Below are 13,199 nucleotides of genomic sequence, written 5' to 3'. Positions count from 1 at the left end.
AGGAGGTCTTAAATTTCCCAGTGGTTAGATTGGCTTTCAACCTTGAAAACCAATGTCCCTCTGCCCTCAGCCCACAGGACTGCATCCCAACCTAGTGTCACAGTGGCAACATGTTAAACAGGAGGTGTGAAGACAGCATTGGTGGCACCAGAGACATCTGTGCTAAGGTGGATACAACAGAGTCTGGATTTCTACGCAGGACAGCGGAGTTATCAGACTGAGGGATGGCATAGGCCTCTTAAATCTTTTGTTGTGTCTACTTGAATTTATTCTTACTTTAAAAAAAAAAAAACCAAAGAGTGGGGGATTCAGGATGGCCAGGGAAGTAACACTGTGAATAGGAACCAAGACTCCAAGACTTAAGGTACTCCCTGTACCTCAGCCTCAGATCTCTAACAGATTTCCACCTCGTTCTCTTCTCAACAAAACATCTAAAGCAGTGGTAGAGGTAACTAGTCATCATTTAGTCAACACTGGGAATCCAAGGGACTGGGGGGGGGGGGTCCAAAAATAGGAGCTGAGAAAAAAGAGGAAGGGATGAAGGGGAGAGTAGGCTCTGGAGGATGGAGTCAGGCTACAGGGGATGGAAGTGGGCCAGTTTGGGGGTGCCCTTCCCACACTCCCTAGACCCCCCAGAGCACCCCATTGTTTGTTCTGCCATCTACTCCCGTACCCTTGAAGCCTCACAGGACTGGCTCCTAGTCCTCCGGCTCCTCCTGCAGAGCCCCTTGCTGGGCCAGCTTCTCCAGCTGCTCTCTGATGGACTGGCTAACCTCGCCAGCCTGGATGCTCTGCTCCAGCTCCTCCACCTGCTGCAGCTTCTTCCTCAGGTTCTCTGTGGTGGCAGCAGAGTCAGGTGCACCAGAGGCAGCTAGAGGGTAGGCTGGGAGCTTGGAGAGCACTGAGTGTTGGGTTGTGTCTCCCAGAGACACCTTATCAAGAGACCTGCTCTTGGCCTCAGCCTCTTTCTCTGGCTGCTGCTCCCTCTTCTGCTTCAGGATCCATTTGGCTATTAGAAAGGCCTACTTCATCACCTCAAGTCTGGGTGAGGTGACGGGTGTGGTGGCCTCAAGGCTCAACCCTGGGGGAAGTTCTGGTTTCCTCTTGAAAAACTTCACATACTTGCTTTCCTAGACTGGGGCCTCCTCTTGGGACAGCCTTCTCTGACCCTTCACTGCTTCTGCCAGACTCTGGAGAGCCTCTGTGTTGAGATGGTGTACTGGCCTATTTTATGCTCCTTTGGTTCCATCCTCTGGCCTCCATGGTATGCAAGGGTAAAGTCAAGAAAAGTTTGGCAATTTCCACCCCTATCCCTGTAGCCTCAGGAGAGCCAGCGGTTTTCCTCCTTGACATGTCTGCCCCTGGGTTCTGAGGCAAAGTGACTTCTTGCCCTCTGCTCTTAAACTGTTAATAATCTCTGCCCTAGCTTGTTTTTTTAGAGAAAGAAGCAAAGATTGGAAGACTATCTGTGAGACAGTCTGAACCCAGGAGGGTCCCTAGAGGAACATACAAAGAGAAGAAGCTCCCCTCGTTATGTCCAAGTGTACTTTATATCGTGCTGAGATGAGGGAAGGAAGTGGGCTGGACCTACTTCCCTGGAGCCGTGTTGTGAGAGGCCTAAACTCTGTCTCTATCCTGCGCTATGATCTTTCCCCCATGATCTCTGCTCTATGACCTTTGCTCTATGACCTTTCCCTATGACATGACCTCTACTCTGTGGGTTATGCTAAGCCACTATCTGTTAAGCTGTGAGGAGCTCTGGTCAGTCTATAATGAGCCCCTCAGCCCTGACCAGGACCATCCATAGTTCCCCTGGCTCTGGCAACTCATGAACCAAGAATGGGGCAGGGTGGAGGGACACGAGAGCCTGAGAAGAGCTGAGCCAGCAGGTAGGTTGAGCAGTGATGCAGATGGTGGACTATGGGGAAAGAGAAGGCTGTTATCCTTGGCACTACGATGAATTAATGAACTCAGCCAGTTAAGAGACAGACATATAGCCTGGGCTGAGCTATCACGACACCCAGCCTTTACAGTTCCCTAACCCCTGCTGACTAGACCTTCTGTCTCCTGCTTGGCCTAAGAACACCCTGGAGGCAAAAGTAAGGCCTAGCCTTGAACAGCAATGGCTTCTCTGGAAAAGAGGAGAGGTGATATTTAAGCTACACCATCCACAGGTCAGTTTTCAGTGTCTGAAAACTCTCCTAAGGATGATGTCATTTATTCCTTGCAGTACCCCTACCTCATGGGATGGGAATGCTGAGCCGCCCTCACTGAACCTGAACATTTGAAATCCTGGACTGACCTAGAGAACCCACCTGCATTCAGGGTCCCACCCCATCCCAAAGTCGCATGTTTCCAGATCTTAATTGCCTGTTGTTAGACCTCACTAGCAGTCACCCTGGGTAGACAGGACCACATTCTCACAAAGCCCAGGCTCCTTCCCAGGCTCCCCACCCCCCTTGTCCTCTGCTTGGTTTTCCCATGAAGGTCTCTAAGGACCACAAAGCAGTCCTTCTATCCTAAACCCTTGCTGGCCTCCCAGCCTGGAATGCAGGCTCCAGGGACAAATGTGGGCATTTCAGTAAGGCAACAAGTGCCCTGGCCTGACTCCTGCCTGGATAAACTGGCCAGAGAAAGGGCCCATAGAAGGCTCCTCACTCAGTGGTCCATGGACGGTACCGTGAGTTCATATGGTCTTTATTTGGAAGCCACTAGACACTCACATCCTGTTGTCAACAAAATGGGAAGGGAACCCAGGCAGGAAGGTCATGGTTCCATTTCCCAGCAAGAGCATCAGAAGGTAGGGAGTGTCTCCCATCACAGAAGTGAGGAGTGGAGGATGTCGGAAGAGGGAGGCTCCCCTGTCCACCAAGACAGAGAAAGGTCCAAGTTTCTTGCTTTTTACAATAGTGGAAAAAGGGGTGGAGGTGGGGGTGGGTGAGGTGAGGGTGTGTGTGTGGGGGTAAGGGTGTGTGTGGGGAGGGTGGAGATAAAGGTGAGGTGGGGGGGTAGGGGGTAGGGGTGGGGATGGGGGTGGGGGGAGCCTGTTGCATTTCCAGCATTCCGCCTTCTTTGCAATTGGTGGAAACCGGATTGGCATCAGCTTTCTTCGCACAATAGATTTAGATGTTCAAAAGCACCAGCACAATGACTTTTATATATTTAGAAATAGCCCCACCCCCACCTCCAAAGCTGAGCACTTGTTTCTGTAAAAATAAATACAGGGCAAGAATGCCGCATGGCTTTCTAGCACACAGGTGACTGTTGTGCAAGCTGCCTGCCCACCTGCGTGGGTGGGGACCTGCCCACAGCTGTCACCCCTGGCTCTTAACTCCTCTGGGCACACCCAGCTCATTAGGCCATGGCCACACCCAGCTGCCCCATTCCTGGTTAAACCAGAATGCCAGGAGCCTAAGGCGGCCCCTTGAACTCCAAACAATGGGCTGTGCTGTAGTTAACCAGGGCCCAGGGCCTCAGGCCCCAGAGAGCTGGAGCTGGCTCTGGGATCCTCCCTCACAAAGCCAAGAAGCCATTGGGTCTTGGGAGATGGCCTGGTCCCTGCACCTGAGTGAGGGCCACAACAGGCAGACATGCCACTGGGAGCAGGACTGAGTTCTCAGGGTTAAAAGTAGACAGTCAGGATCTGCCTTCCTGCTGGAGAGTGAGCAGCAGCAGACATTATCTCACCCCTGTTCAATGTCCCCCTAGGGCAGGCAAGGGATGGGACTTGTTCCTACTTTATAGCTGGGGAGCCCAAGCCGAGGGGATGGGACAGGCAGAAAGGAAGTTGTCAGGCACAACCTAGCACCTGTCCTGTGCATGGAAAATATCTCTGCTGGCCAGGCCACTGCTCCTGGGATGCAGGACTGGCCCTTGGAGTAGAATGTCTCTACACACACACACACAGACAGAGAGACAGAGAGAGACAGAGAGAGACAGAGACAGAGACAGACAGAGAGAGGCACACACAAATCCAGACCTTTTCGCTCTACTCTCTTTCAGAGCTACTACATCTTCTGTCTCCAAGGCCCTTTGGGCAGGGTCCCTCGTTTGTGACATTACTATCCTTGAGGCCCCATGTGGCGTGGCATGAAGAAGGACAGGGAGCCTGGCCCAACCCCATCTGGGAAGTACATCTCCCAGGCAGTTCTGCTAACTCAAGACAAACTGGATTGAGCTTAAGCTAGTGGTGACACACTTGTAGAGGTGACACACTTGTAGAGGCCCCTGGCCTTCTGCTCCCATGACACTGGATGGTGAGCATGGCAGCTAGCCCATCCTAGTCACGCAACTGTTCAGAGGGCCAACATGGAGCTATGGATGGCCAGCTGGAAAGCACAGTCTGTAATAGAGAGCCAGGGTTCCAGAAAGAACCCTCATTTAGACACGAGATGCAATAGCCTGAACCCAACCACTGACAACCGGAGGGCTGCCTCCCGCCTTGCTTTGTGAGTCACCAGGGGCTGTATTTAACGAGAGCCTCTTACTTCATGAGCCTCCATTGTCATGAGGCCATCTTCCCTGGCTCCCAGTTCCTACTTGCTTCTCTCAATAAAATCCACTCTAATTGGGGATGAGAATTTTTTCTAGATTTAAGGTGGAACAGGGGTGATGGTGGAAGTGATGGACAAAGGCTGCGCGACTCCAGAGCAGGGAGCCTTGGAGTCTCAGGACAGGAGAGAGAAAGAGAGGGAGCTCATGACCAGCCAGGAGGACCTGCCTCAAACCCACGTCATGAGGCTGGCCCCATTCAGGTCTCCAAAACCAGGGTGGGAACACGTGGGCTCGGAGCCCTCTCCTGCACATGTGGGCAGAGAGAACGTGAGCAAATGGGTCATGGTGATGGGGAATGTGAGCAGTGTCCTTGGGGGCCTCAGGGTAGCAATGTCTTCTTCTATAATGCCCACTCTGCTAGATACTGTCATTACTTAGAAGGGCCTGGGACAAAGGCATTTCTACAAGATCCTTATTTACTTATTATTTACTCCTTATTCACCCTGGTTAACCATTTGCAGGGTGTCATTTTGGTTTACAAAGTATTTGGCTCATTCGTGACGTCATCTGATCATCCAAACAACACAGTAGGGGTGTCTTCATTATATGGCAAGCTAGATTCAGTGAATTTAAGCAGTTTGCTTTAGGGGTCTGTATTAGTTACTTTTCTAGTTCTAGGTGCTACAACAAAATACCCAAGAAGAGTAATGCAAAGGAGGAAGGGTTTCTTTTGGTTCAAGGTTTGAAGGTGCAGTCCACTGTGGCCATGGCAGGGAAGGCATGGTGGTGGGGGTGGCTCTAGCTCTAGCAGCTGGGGCTTGAGGAAGCTGTTCACACAGCTGCTACAGTCAGGAAGCAGAGATGGTAGAGAGTGCTACACTTGCTTGCTCCGTTTTAGCCTGTTTGAGACAAGTGTCGGTCAGCTTTTGTCGACTTGACACAGGCTAGAGTCACTTAGGAAGAGAGAAACTCTACAGAGGAGTTGCCTCCATCAGAATGGCCAGTGGGCTTGTCTGTAGGTTATTTCCTTGATTGCTGACTGATGTGGGAGGGCCCAGCCCACTGTGGGTGGTGGTCCCTGCTACTATAAAGCAGCTGGGCTAGCTGGGAGGAGCAAGCCAGTAAGAAGCATCCTTCCGCGTTTTCTGCACCAGTTCCTGCCTCCAGGTTCCTGCCCTGACTTCTCTCAGTGATAAACTATTATCTGGAAGTATAAGATCAAAATAAATACTCTACCTCACAAGCTGCTTTTTCCTTTCCTTTCCTTTCCTTTCCTTTCCTTTCCTTTCCTTTCCTTTCCTTTCCTTTCCTTTCCTTTCCTTTCCTTCCCTTCCCTTCCCTTCCCTTCCCTTCCCTTCCCTTCCCTTCCCTTCCCTTCCCTTCCCTTCCCTTCCCTTCCCTTCCCTTCCCTTCCCTTTTTCTTTCTTTTCTTTTTTCTTTCTCTTTTCTTTTTCGTCATACTATGCATTTATCAAAGCAACAGAAAGCAAACTAGTACATCCAGAGTAGGTCTTCGGTTCTCAGTTAGAAACCCCTCACAGACACATGCATAAGTGTGTCTCCTGGGTGACTGCAAGTCTATTCAGCATGACAGTGAAGATTCAGCACCGCACAGTCCCAAACTGGAAGTAGTTAAGCCAGGTCTGGAAGTATGGTGACAAATGCAAAGGGTAATCCATGCTACCAAACACAGTGTCCCTCTCTCCAAGACTGGAGACCTGGAGATAGTCCACCAGCAAGGGTCCACAGAGCGAGGTAAGGTTCCTCTCAAGACAAGGGTATGATGTCCACTCTCAGAGGGCCTATAAACCTGCCATTTGGTTGTCCCGTGGCTGATTGTGGATCCATAGAAACTCAGGACAAACCTCCTCTGGAGGTGGAGCTCTCTGCGGCAGTACCTCATGACGAGCCCCCTTTAAGGAAGAAAGCTTTCACCTGCCTTCAAATACCTGAACAGCCATGAAAGCTAACAGCCATCTGGGAACCAAGCAGGAAGGATATGGGTCAGTATAAGGGCAGCTTGCTTGTCACAGGACCTGCCTGAGGATGTTTCGGGCTGCTTTGGAAGGTGGGAACTTCCCATCAATGAGATCGTTCAAGCAAAGACTGAGTACATTGTGCCTGGGAATGTTATAGAGGAAATTCAACCATGCATAGGTGAGTGGGAGTAATGGGATGTATGGTATTCATGTGTTCTCACTTGTTTCTTCTGTTTGAGCCCCTGATGTCTCTCTATGGGTGCTATGCTGGAGCAAGATAGAGCTCTTCCTGCTACTATCTTTGATTAAGAGACAAGAATAGAGAGCTCTAGAGGCAGAGGCAGAGACAGGTGGATCTCTGTGAATTTGAGGCCAGCCCCACCTACAGAGCAAGTTTCAGGACAACCTGAATTATACAGAGAAACCCTGTCCTGATACCACTCAATCCCCACCCCCACCCCCCAAAAAAGAGAGACAAAACAGGTCCACAATAAGAACAGTGTGTGTGAGTATGTATGCATGTGTGTGTGTTTATATATGTCTATATATATGTGTTTGTATATATGTGTGTTTAAGTGTATGTATGCATGTGTGACCATGTGTGTATGTATGTGTATATGTGTACATATGTGTGTGTAACCAGGTGTGTGTGTGTGTGTGTGTGTGTGTGTGTGTGTGTATGGTATGGTGTTCTTGGTGTTGTGCCTCTCTGTCCTGGGGATGTCTGGATACCACGAATATGCTGGCCCAGAGAAGTCCAGAATGGGAGTCCCCAGCCCACATTTCCCTTTGGGGCATCAGATGCCACTGCACTGCAAACTGGAAGGGGAAGCAGAGTCTGGGATGAGTGTTGTGGTTCTAGGTTTCCTCTTGGGTGCCTGTGTGCTTTCAGTACACCTGCCCTGAGAGGAAGTCAGGAATGAAGGTCTGAGGTCCACATTTCCCCACTGAGGTGTCTGCACACCAGACTGGAAGGGGAACAGAGCTCAGATGAGCAGGATCTGGTCCAATTGGGAGCAAGTGAAGTACTGGAGTGATGGGAGGAGAGAAAGGCCTTCTTCAGGACTCTTAGGGTCCTGGCTCTTCTAGGAGAAGGCCTTCCTCATGGTGATCTCTTATGAAGCAGCTTACTGAGATGATCTTAGCGTGTTCATATTTCTTTATTGGGGTGGATGTGAATGCCATACACTTTATTGGGGTGAACCAGGGACTGTATATTTTGGGGGGAGGGGCATGAGAATTTCCAGGAATGTCACTAGCTGAAGGTTAAAGCTATCTAGATACTTCATTAGTATAGGGAAGAGCTCCAGGCGCTATGCTATGACTGGGTGCCCAGGGTTTCAGCTGGTAGTCGCATTATGTGTTCCAGAACAACATTGGAGGCTGGGAGGGGCAGCTCCACTCCTACCGTCTCAGATTGTGGGGAGCGGGTGTGGCGGCAGTCCTAAAGGTGCCAGGGACTGCAGCTAAGTCATATGACTTGCACCTGACTTCCTCATATAAGACACAAACATCTTGAGTGCTGCGCAGGTGTACCAGGATACAGATGAATCCAATTTGGTGGAGATTTGCCCCTGCTGCCCTGATTAGCTGAAGCCTCGTGACTGATGAGGGGGCGTGGCCTGCGGTGCGTGGATGAGAGAGAGTATAAAAGGAGTGAGAGGCCCAGGGTTCGGGGGAGATATAAAAACAAGGGAGATATAAAAACAAGGGAGATATAAAAACAAGGGAGATATAAAAACAAGGGAGATATATAAACAAGGGAGATATAAACAAGGGAGATATAAACAAGAAGAAACAGGACTGAATAAACGTGTGCAGAAGGATCCTGTAGCAGCGTCGTTCTTCCTGGCCAGTTGGGCGAACGCGGGTAACATCAGATCTCTGAGATTCCTGGGGTTTGAGCATGCTCCACCTCACTGGTTCTTATGCCTATCTGGTAGTTCAGTCTCACATGCTCTACATATGTGTATATGTATATGTGTGTATGTATATGTGTGTATGAGTGTGAGCATGTGTGTATGTATGTATGTTTGTATGTTTGTATGTTTGTATGTATGTATGTATGTATGTATGTATGTATGTGTATGTATGTGTTGCTCCTGAGCTGCAGCAAGCTCGACTGACACAGAATTCACATCTCAAGCCTGATTCTTCTGAGGGATGAGCACCCTGAGGCAACCATTCTCTGTCTTTCTGATGGGTAATCCCACCATTCCCGCTGGAATGTTCCTACAGCAGCCAGAGACCTGCCTAGAACCTGAGAATAACTGTGTCCTTTGCCACAGTGACCAAAATGAGTTGGTAGACTAGGCAGAGGCTAGTCTCAACTTGACCAAGATTGCCAGCCAGCCATGTGCCTGAAGGATTCAGCTGGTCATGTGACTAACTGCTCGTCCTTCCTCTGCAGTCTTGCCCGACCAGACCCTTCCTGCTGAGAAGTGTTCTCTCCAGACATGTGAGCAGCTGGAGTTCAGAATCTGGTATTTGGGTAGAGGGTTTGATAGTAGACCCCTATGCTGTCCACGTGCCCTCACTGTCCATGTCATACCTCACACTAGGGTTACACGATAGTGGAACAAATCCACTTTCCGTGAGAAAGCCTCTAGTGATGGGCTCACTGGTGAATAGAGGTTCAAGCCCATTTCTCCCAGGCCCTCTCTTTCCACCCATTTTTGCTTAGTGTCTGGTCCTCCTCCTCCGTAGATATACTTGGCAGGCTGTGGGATAGTGTACCAGGCTTGGTACAGCTGGCCCATGTTCTAAGAGTCCTGGAAGCTGTTCCCTCTTTCAATAATTAATACCTAACGAGTACCTATGTACCCTAACCCTCTACTGCCCCCCCCCCAAAAAAGAAAGAAAAATGGTCAGAATCAGGCCTGGTGGCACAAGCCTGTGATCTCTGGGAGGCTGGGGCAGGAGGATCACAAGTTTAAGACCCACCTGGTTTTATAAGCCAAGTGCAAGGCCAGTTGGGTCAAATTAGTAAGATCTGGTCACAATTTAAAAAAAAAAAGATTTTAAAAGGGACTAAAAGGGCTGGGTAGTTCAGTGGCAGAGTACTCACTCAGTGTGTGAGGAGGCCCTAGGCTTGAGCCGGTGCTGAAGGGAGTTGGGGAGGAAGAAGAGGATGAGAAAGGGGAAGAAAAGAGAAGATTAAATTCCTGAACATGACTCAACTCTTTACTTACTGTGTGGATTTTGGCAAGTAACAACAACTTTGTGACTCAGTTTCCTTAGATATTCTGCTTGGATAGGTTATTGTAACCAATGAATAATATAATCCATATGGAATAGGCACAATGTTCTCCTTAAAATTCATATTCTGAAACACTAATCCTCCCTCAGGAGCTCTTGATGTAATGGTGTCCAGAGATAAGATCTTTAAAAAGATGGTTGAGTGAAAAGGATGTCTTAAAGTTGACCCGAATTCAACCTGACTCATGTAAAGGAGGGGAGGAGGAGGAAGAGGGAAGAAGGAGGAGGAGGGGGGAGGAGGGGGGGAGGAGGAGGAGGGGGAGGAGGAGAAGAGGAAGAGGAAGGATAGAAGAGGAAAGGAGAAGGAGGAGGAGGGGAGGAGGTGGGGAGGAAGGGAGGAGGAGAAGAGGAGGAGGAGGAGGAGGAGGAGGAGGAGGAAAAGGATAAAGATAATGACAACTGGGGACCCACATGAACACAGAAAAAGAATATGAGAATACCTAGGGTCTGAACAGGCAGCCACACAACAGCCATCTACAAAGCAAGAAAGAGGCTGTAGAAGTGAGCTCCACCCACACCCTGACCATAGATTTCCAGTCTGCAGAGCCATGAGAAAATAAATTCTGTGGCTGAAGTCCCCAGAAGTCCCACATGAAGCACCGTACCTGGCATACAATACTGAACTGACGCTAATGGCTGCCATAAACATGATATTGTCTCAGCACTGTATGAGCTTCCTGTTGCTGCAATAACAAATTACTGAGAGTGCACTGGCTCCTAAGTTTGTTAATGGATTACTCTGTAGTCACTGGGTAAGGTCAATATGTCACCAGGGGACCTTCCTTCTGGAGGAACCATGGGAGCAGCCATTTCCATGGCTCTTCCCGCATTATAGACTTGGCTGTTGACTTCCTCCTCTAGCCTCAACAGCAGCCATATTCAAATGTGTCCTCTCTTCTGATGACATCAGATCTACCCAGATAGTGTAGGTCACTTCCCATCTCAGGAGCCTTAATGACATCAACAAAGTTCCTTCGGCCATGTTAAGATGCCAATCACGGATCTGCAAGAGCAGAATGCAAAAATGTGTGTGGGAACGTAATGCCGCTTACATATAAATATCACTTATTATTTGTTTTGTCTTATGAGACAGGGTCTCACTATGAAGCCCAGGCTGGCCTTGAACTCATGGAGATCCTCCTGCCCAAGTAATCTAACTGCCATTATGGCCAGTGTCCACAAGCAATTTTTTCCCTTTTTTAAAAATTAGATATTTTCTTTATTTACATTTCAAATGTTATCCCCTTTGCTCATTTCCTATCTGAAAACCCCCTATCCCCTCCCCCCTCCTCTGCTCACCAACCACCTATTCCTGCTTCCTGGCCCTGGCATTCCCCTACACTGGGGCATAGAGCCTTTACAAGACCAAGGGCCTCTCCTCCCATTGATGTCCAACAAAGCCATCCTCTGCTGCATATGTGACTGGAGTCATGAGTCCCTCCATATGTACTCTTTGGTTGGTGGTTTAGTTCCTGGGAGCTCTAGTGGTACTGGTTGGTTCATATTGTTGTTCTTCCTATGGGGCTGCAAACCCCTTCATCTCCTTGGATCTTTTCTCTAGTTCCTTCATCGGGGAACCTGTGCTCAGTCCAATGGTTGGCTGAGAGCATCCACCTCTATTTGTCAAGAACTGGTTGAGCTCCTCAGGAGACAGCTATATCAGGCTCCTGTCAGCAAACACTTGTTGGCATCCACAATAGAGTCTGGGTTTGGTGACTGTATATGGTATGGATCCCCAGGTGGGACAGTCTATAAATGGCCTTCCCTTCAGTCTCTGCTCCACACTTTGTCTCTGTAACTCCTCCCATGAGTATTTTGTTCCACCTCTAAGAAAAATATGGAACGCTTCACGAATTTGTGTGTCATCCTTGAGCAGGGGCCATGCTAATCTTCTCTGTATTGTTCCAATTTGAATATATGTGCTGCTGAAAGGAGCACTCTACAAGCAATTATTAAAAGGGGGAAAAACAAAGAACATATAACAACAACAAATGAAAGGTAACAAATATAGGCCAATATCATGCATATAAAAACACCAAGTAACTTGTGCAGAGTGAACACAGAGCAAGAGAGGGAGGAGGGAGGGAGAGAGAAGAGAACGGAGGGATAAAAGGCAGGGAGGAGGGAAAACCATGGTGGGATGACGTTGAAGAAGGCAGCAGGAGTGTACATGAAAACATCATAATGGAAAATGTCATAACAGTCATTATTCTTGGCTTCCAACTAAAAATTAAATTACAAAAAAGTAAGGGTGTTAAGAAGGGGAGAACAAAAAATGGGGGAGTAGGAGGGAGGGAGGGAGGAAGGCACTAAGGCTGTTTGAAGAAACCATAAAGAAACATACTATTTTATGTTTGTGAAAATAATTGTGACACATAGTATATTACATATATGTAAGATTGATGAAGTAATGCTACTTAGGTGATGGTGACCTCTCCAAAAGTGACAGATGAAGAGAAACCCCAGTGTCAGGCATCTGAAATCTCTCCTCCAGATGCTGGTCTGTGAATCGAAGAGAGTCCCACAACAACGTCAGCTATTGCTGCTGGCCTCGGCTGCCTTGCAGAACTGGAAGGTGAGACGCTATAGCCAAGGCACCATGTACATCAAACACAGCATGGAGCTCCAGCTGGCCTGGAGGCCTCCTTCCTCCCGAGGGTCAGCTCTCCTGCTGTCTATAGAAACTGTGTAAGCTGCCCAGGGAGCGAGTGATGATCAATAGTCCTACCCAACGATAATGTCTACACACCACAGAGACGAGCAGCCCCACACGATATCTCAAGGATGGACAGTGGCCCTTATAACCAACACGGTCTACATGGATTCAAGGCCTATTCAATAGGAGGGAATGTGTTCCTGGTATCATGAAGCTCGTGGATGGTGAGGTCATGGACTAGAGGAGAATACACTCTTGTCATCTCCAAACCCAGTATGAGGTCTAACTGCATTTTCCTTCTGTGTCCTTAGACTCACAGATCTGTGTGTGGGGTGTGTGTGTGTGGGGTGTGGGGGTCCTAACCCCATCAAAGAAGCTTCTTTTGCAGCAGATGATGATCTCGGGGTACTCAACCCAACCAGGATATCTGCTGTGAAATAGTGTACCCATGACATCTCAAACATTACAGTCACCTACACAATGACACCAGCAGCAGCCTACATGCCATCACGGTTGGAGTAAATCTCACCAGCCCTCAGGCTAAAGCTAAAGGCGGTTAAGGCTGCTGAGAGAGATCCAAGTAGGAGCACCCTGATAAACAACCCGATCCCAAGGGTCAACCTAAACTCTTATACACTCAGAGGAACACCAGCATCCAGACTCAGCAGACTAGATGTGTGTGTGTGTGTGTGTGTGTGTGTGTGTGTGTGTGTGTGTGTACAGTAATAAATAAAAAGAGGACATGGATTTGAGAGAGAGTAGGGGGAAGAAGAGTGGAAATGATAGAAATACAGTACTCAGATATGAAATTG

General features: G+C 48.8%; 1 long non-coding RNA gene, 1 other non-coding gene and 1 pseudogene across 2 annotated transcripts; 1 reads left to right on the top strand and 2 right to left on the bottom strand.

The window, feature by feature from the left end:
• Gm9555 (predicted gene 9555) lies at positions 256-1,225 on the bottom strand (annotated as a pseudogene).
• Positions 1,734-4,572, top strand: Gm36732 (predicted gene, 36732). The gene is made up of 2 exons (NR_168688.1): positions 1,734-1,889; positions 4,003-4,572. It is a non-coding gene; the product is annotated as a predicted gene, 36732 (long non-coding RNA).
• A 6,990-nt stretch (positions 4,573-11,562) lies between these two features.
• Gm26335 lies at positions 11,563-11,669 on the bottom strand. Its single transcript, XR_003956032.1, has one exon. It is a non-coding gene; the product is annotated as a U6 spliceosomal RNA (small nuclear RNA).
• Between the last annotated feature and the right edge of the window lie 1,530 nt (positions 11,670-13,199).

Source organism: Mus musculus, chromosome 5 (genome assembly GCF_000001635.26).
Source record: "Mus musculus strain C57BL/6J chromosome 5, GRCm38.p6 C57BL/6J".
Classification (NCBI taxonomy): domain Eukaryota; kingdom Metazoa; phylum Chordata; class Mammalia; order Rodentia; family Muridae; genus Mus; species Mus musculus.
Note: the sequence above shows the minus strand (reverse complement) of the source record. Positions and strands in the feature narration are given on the sequence as shown.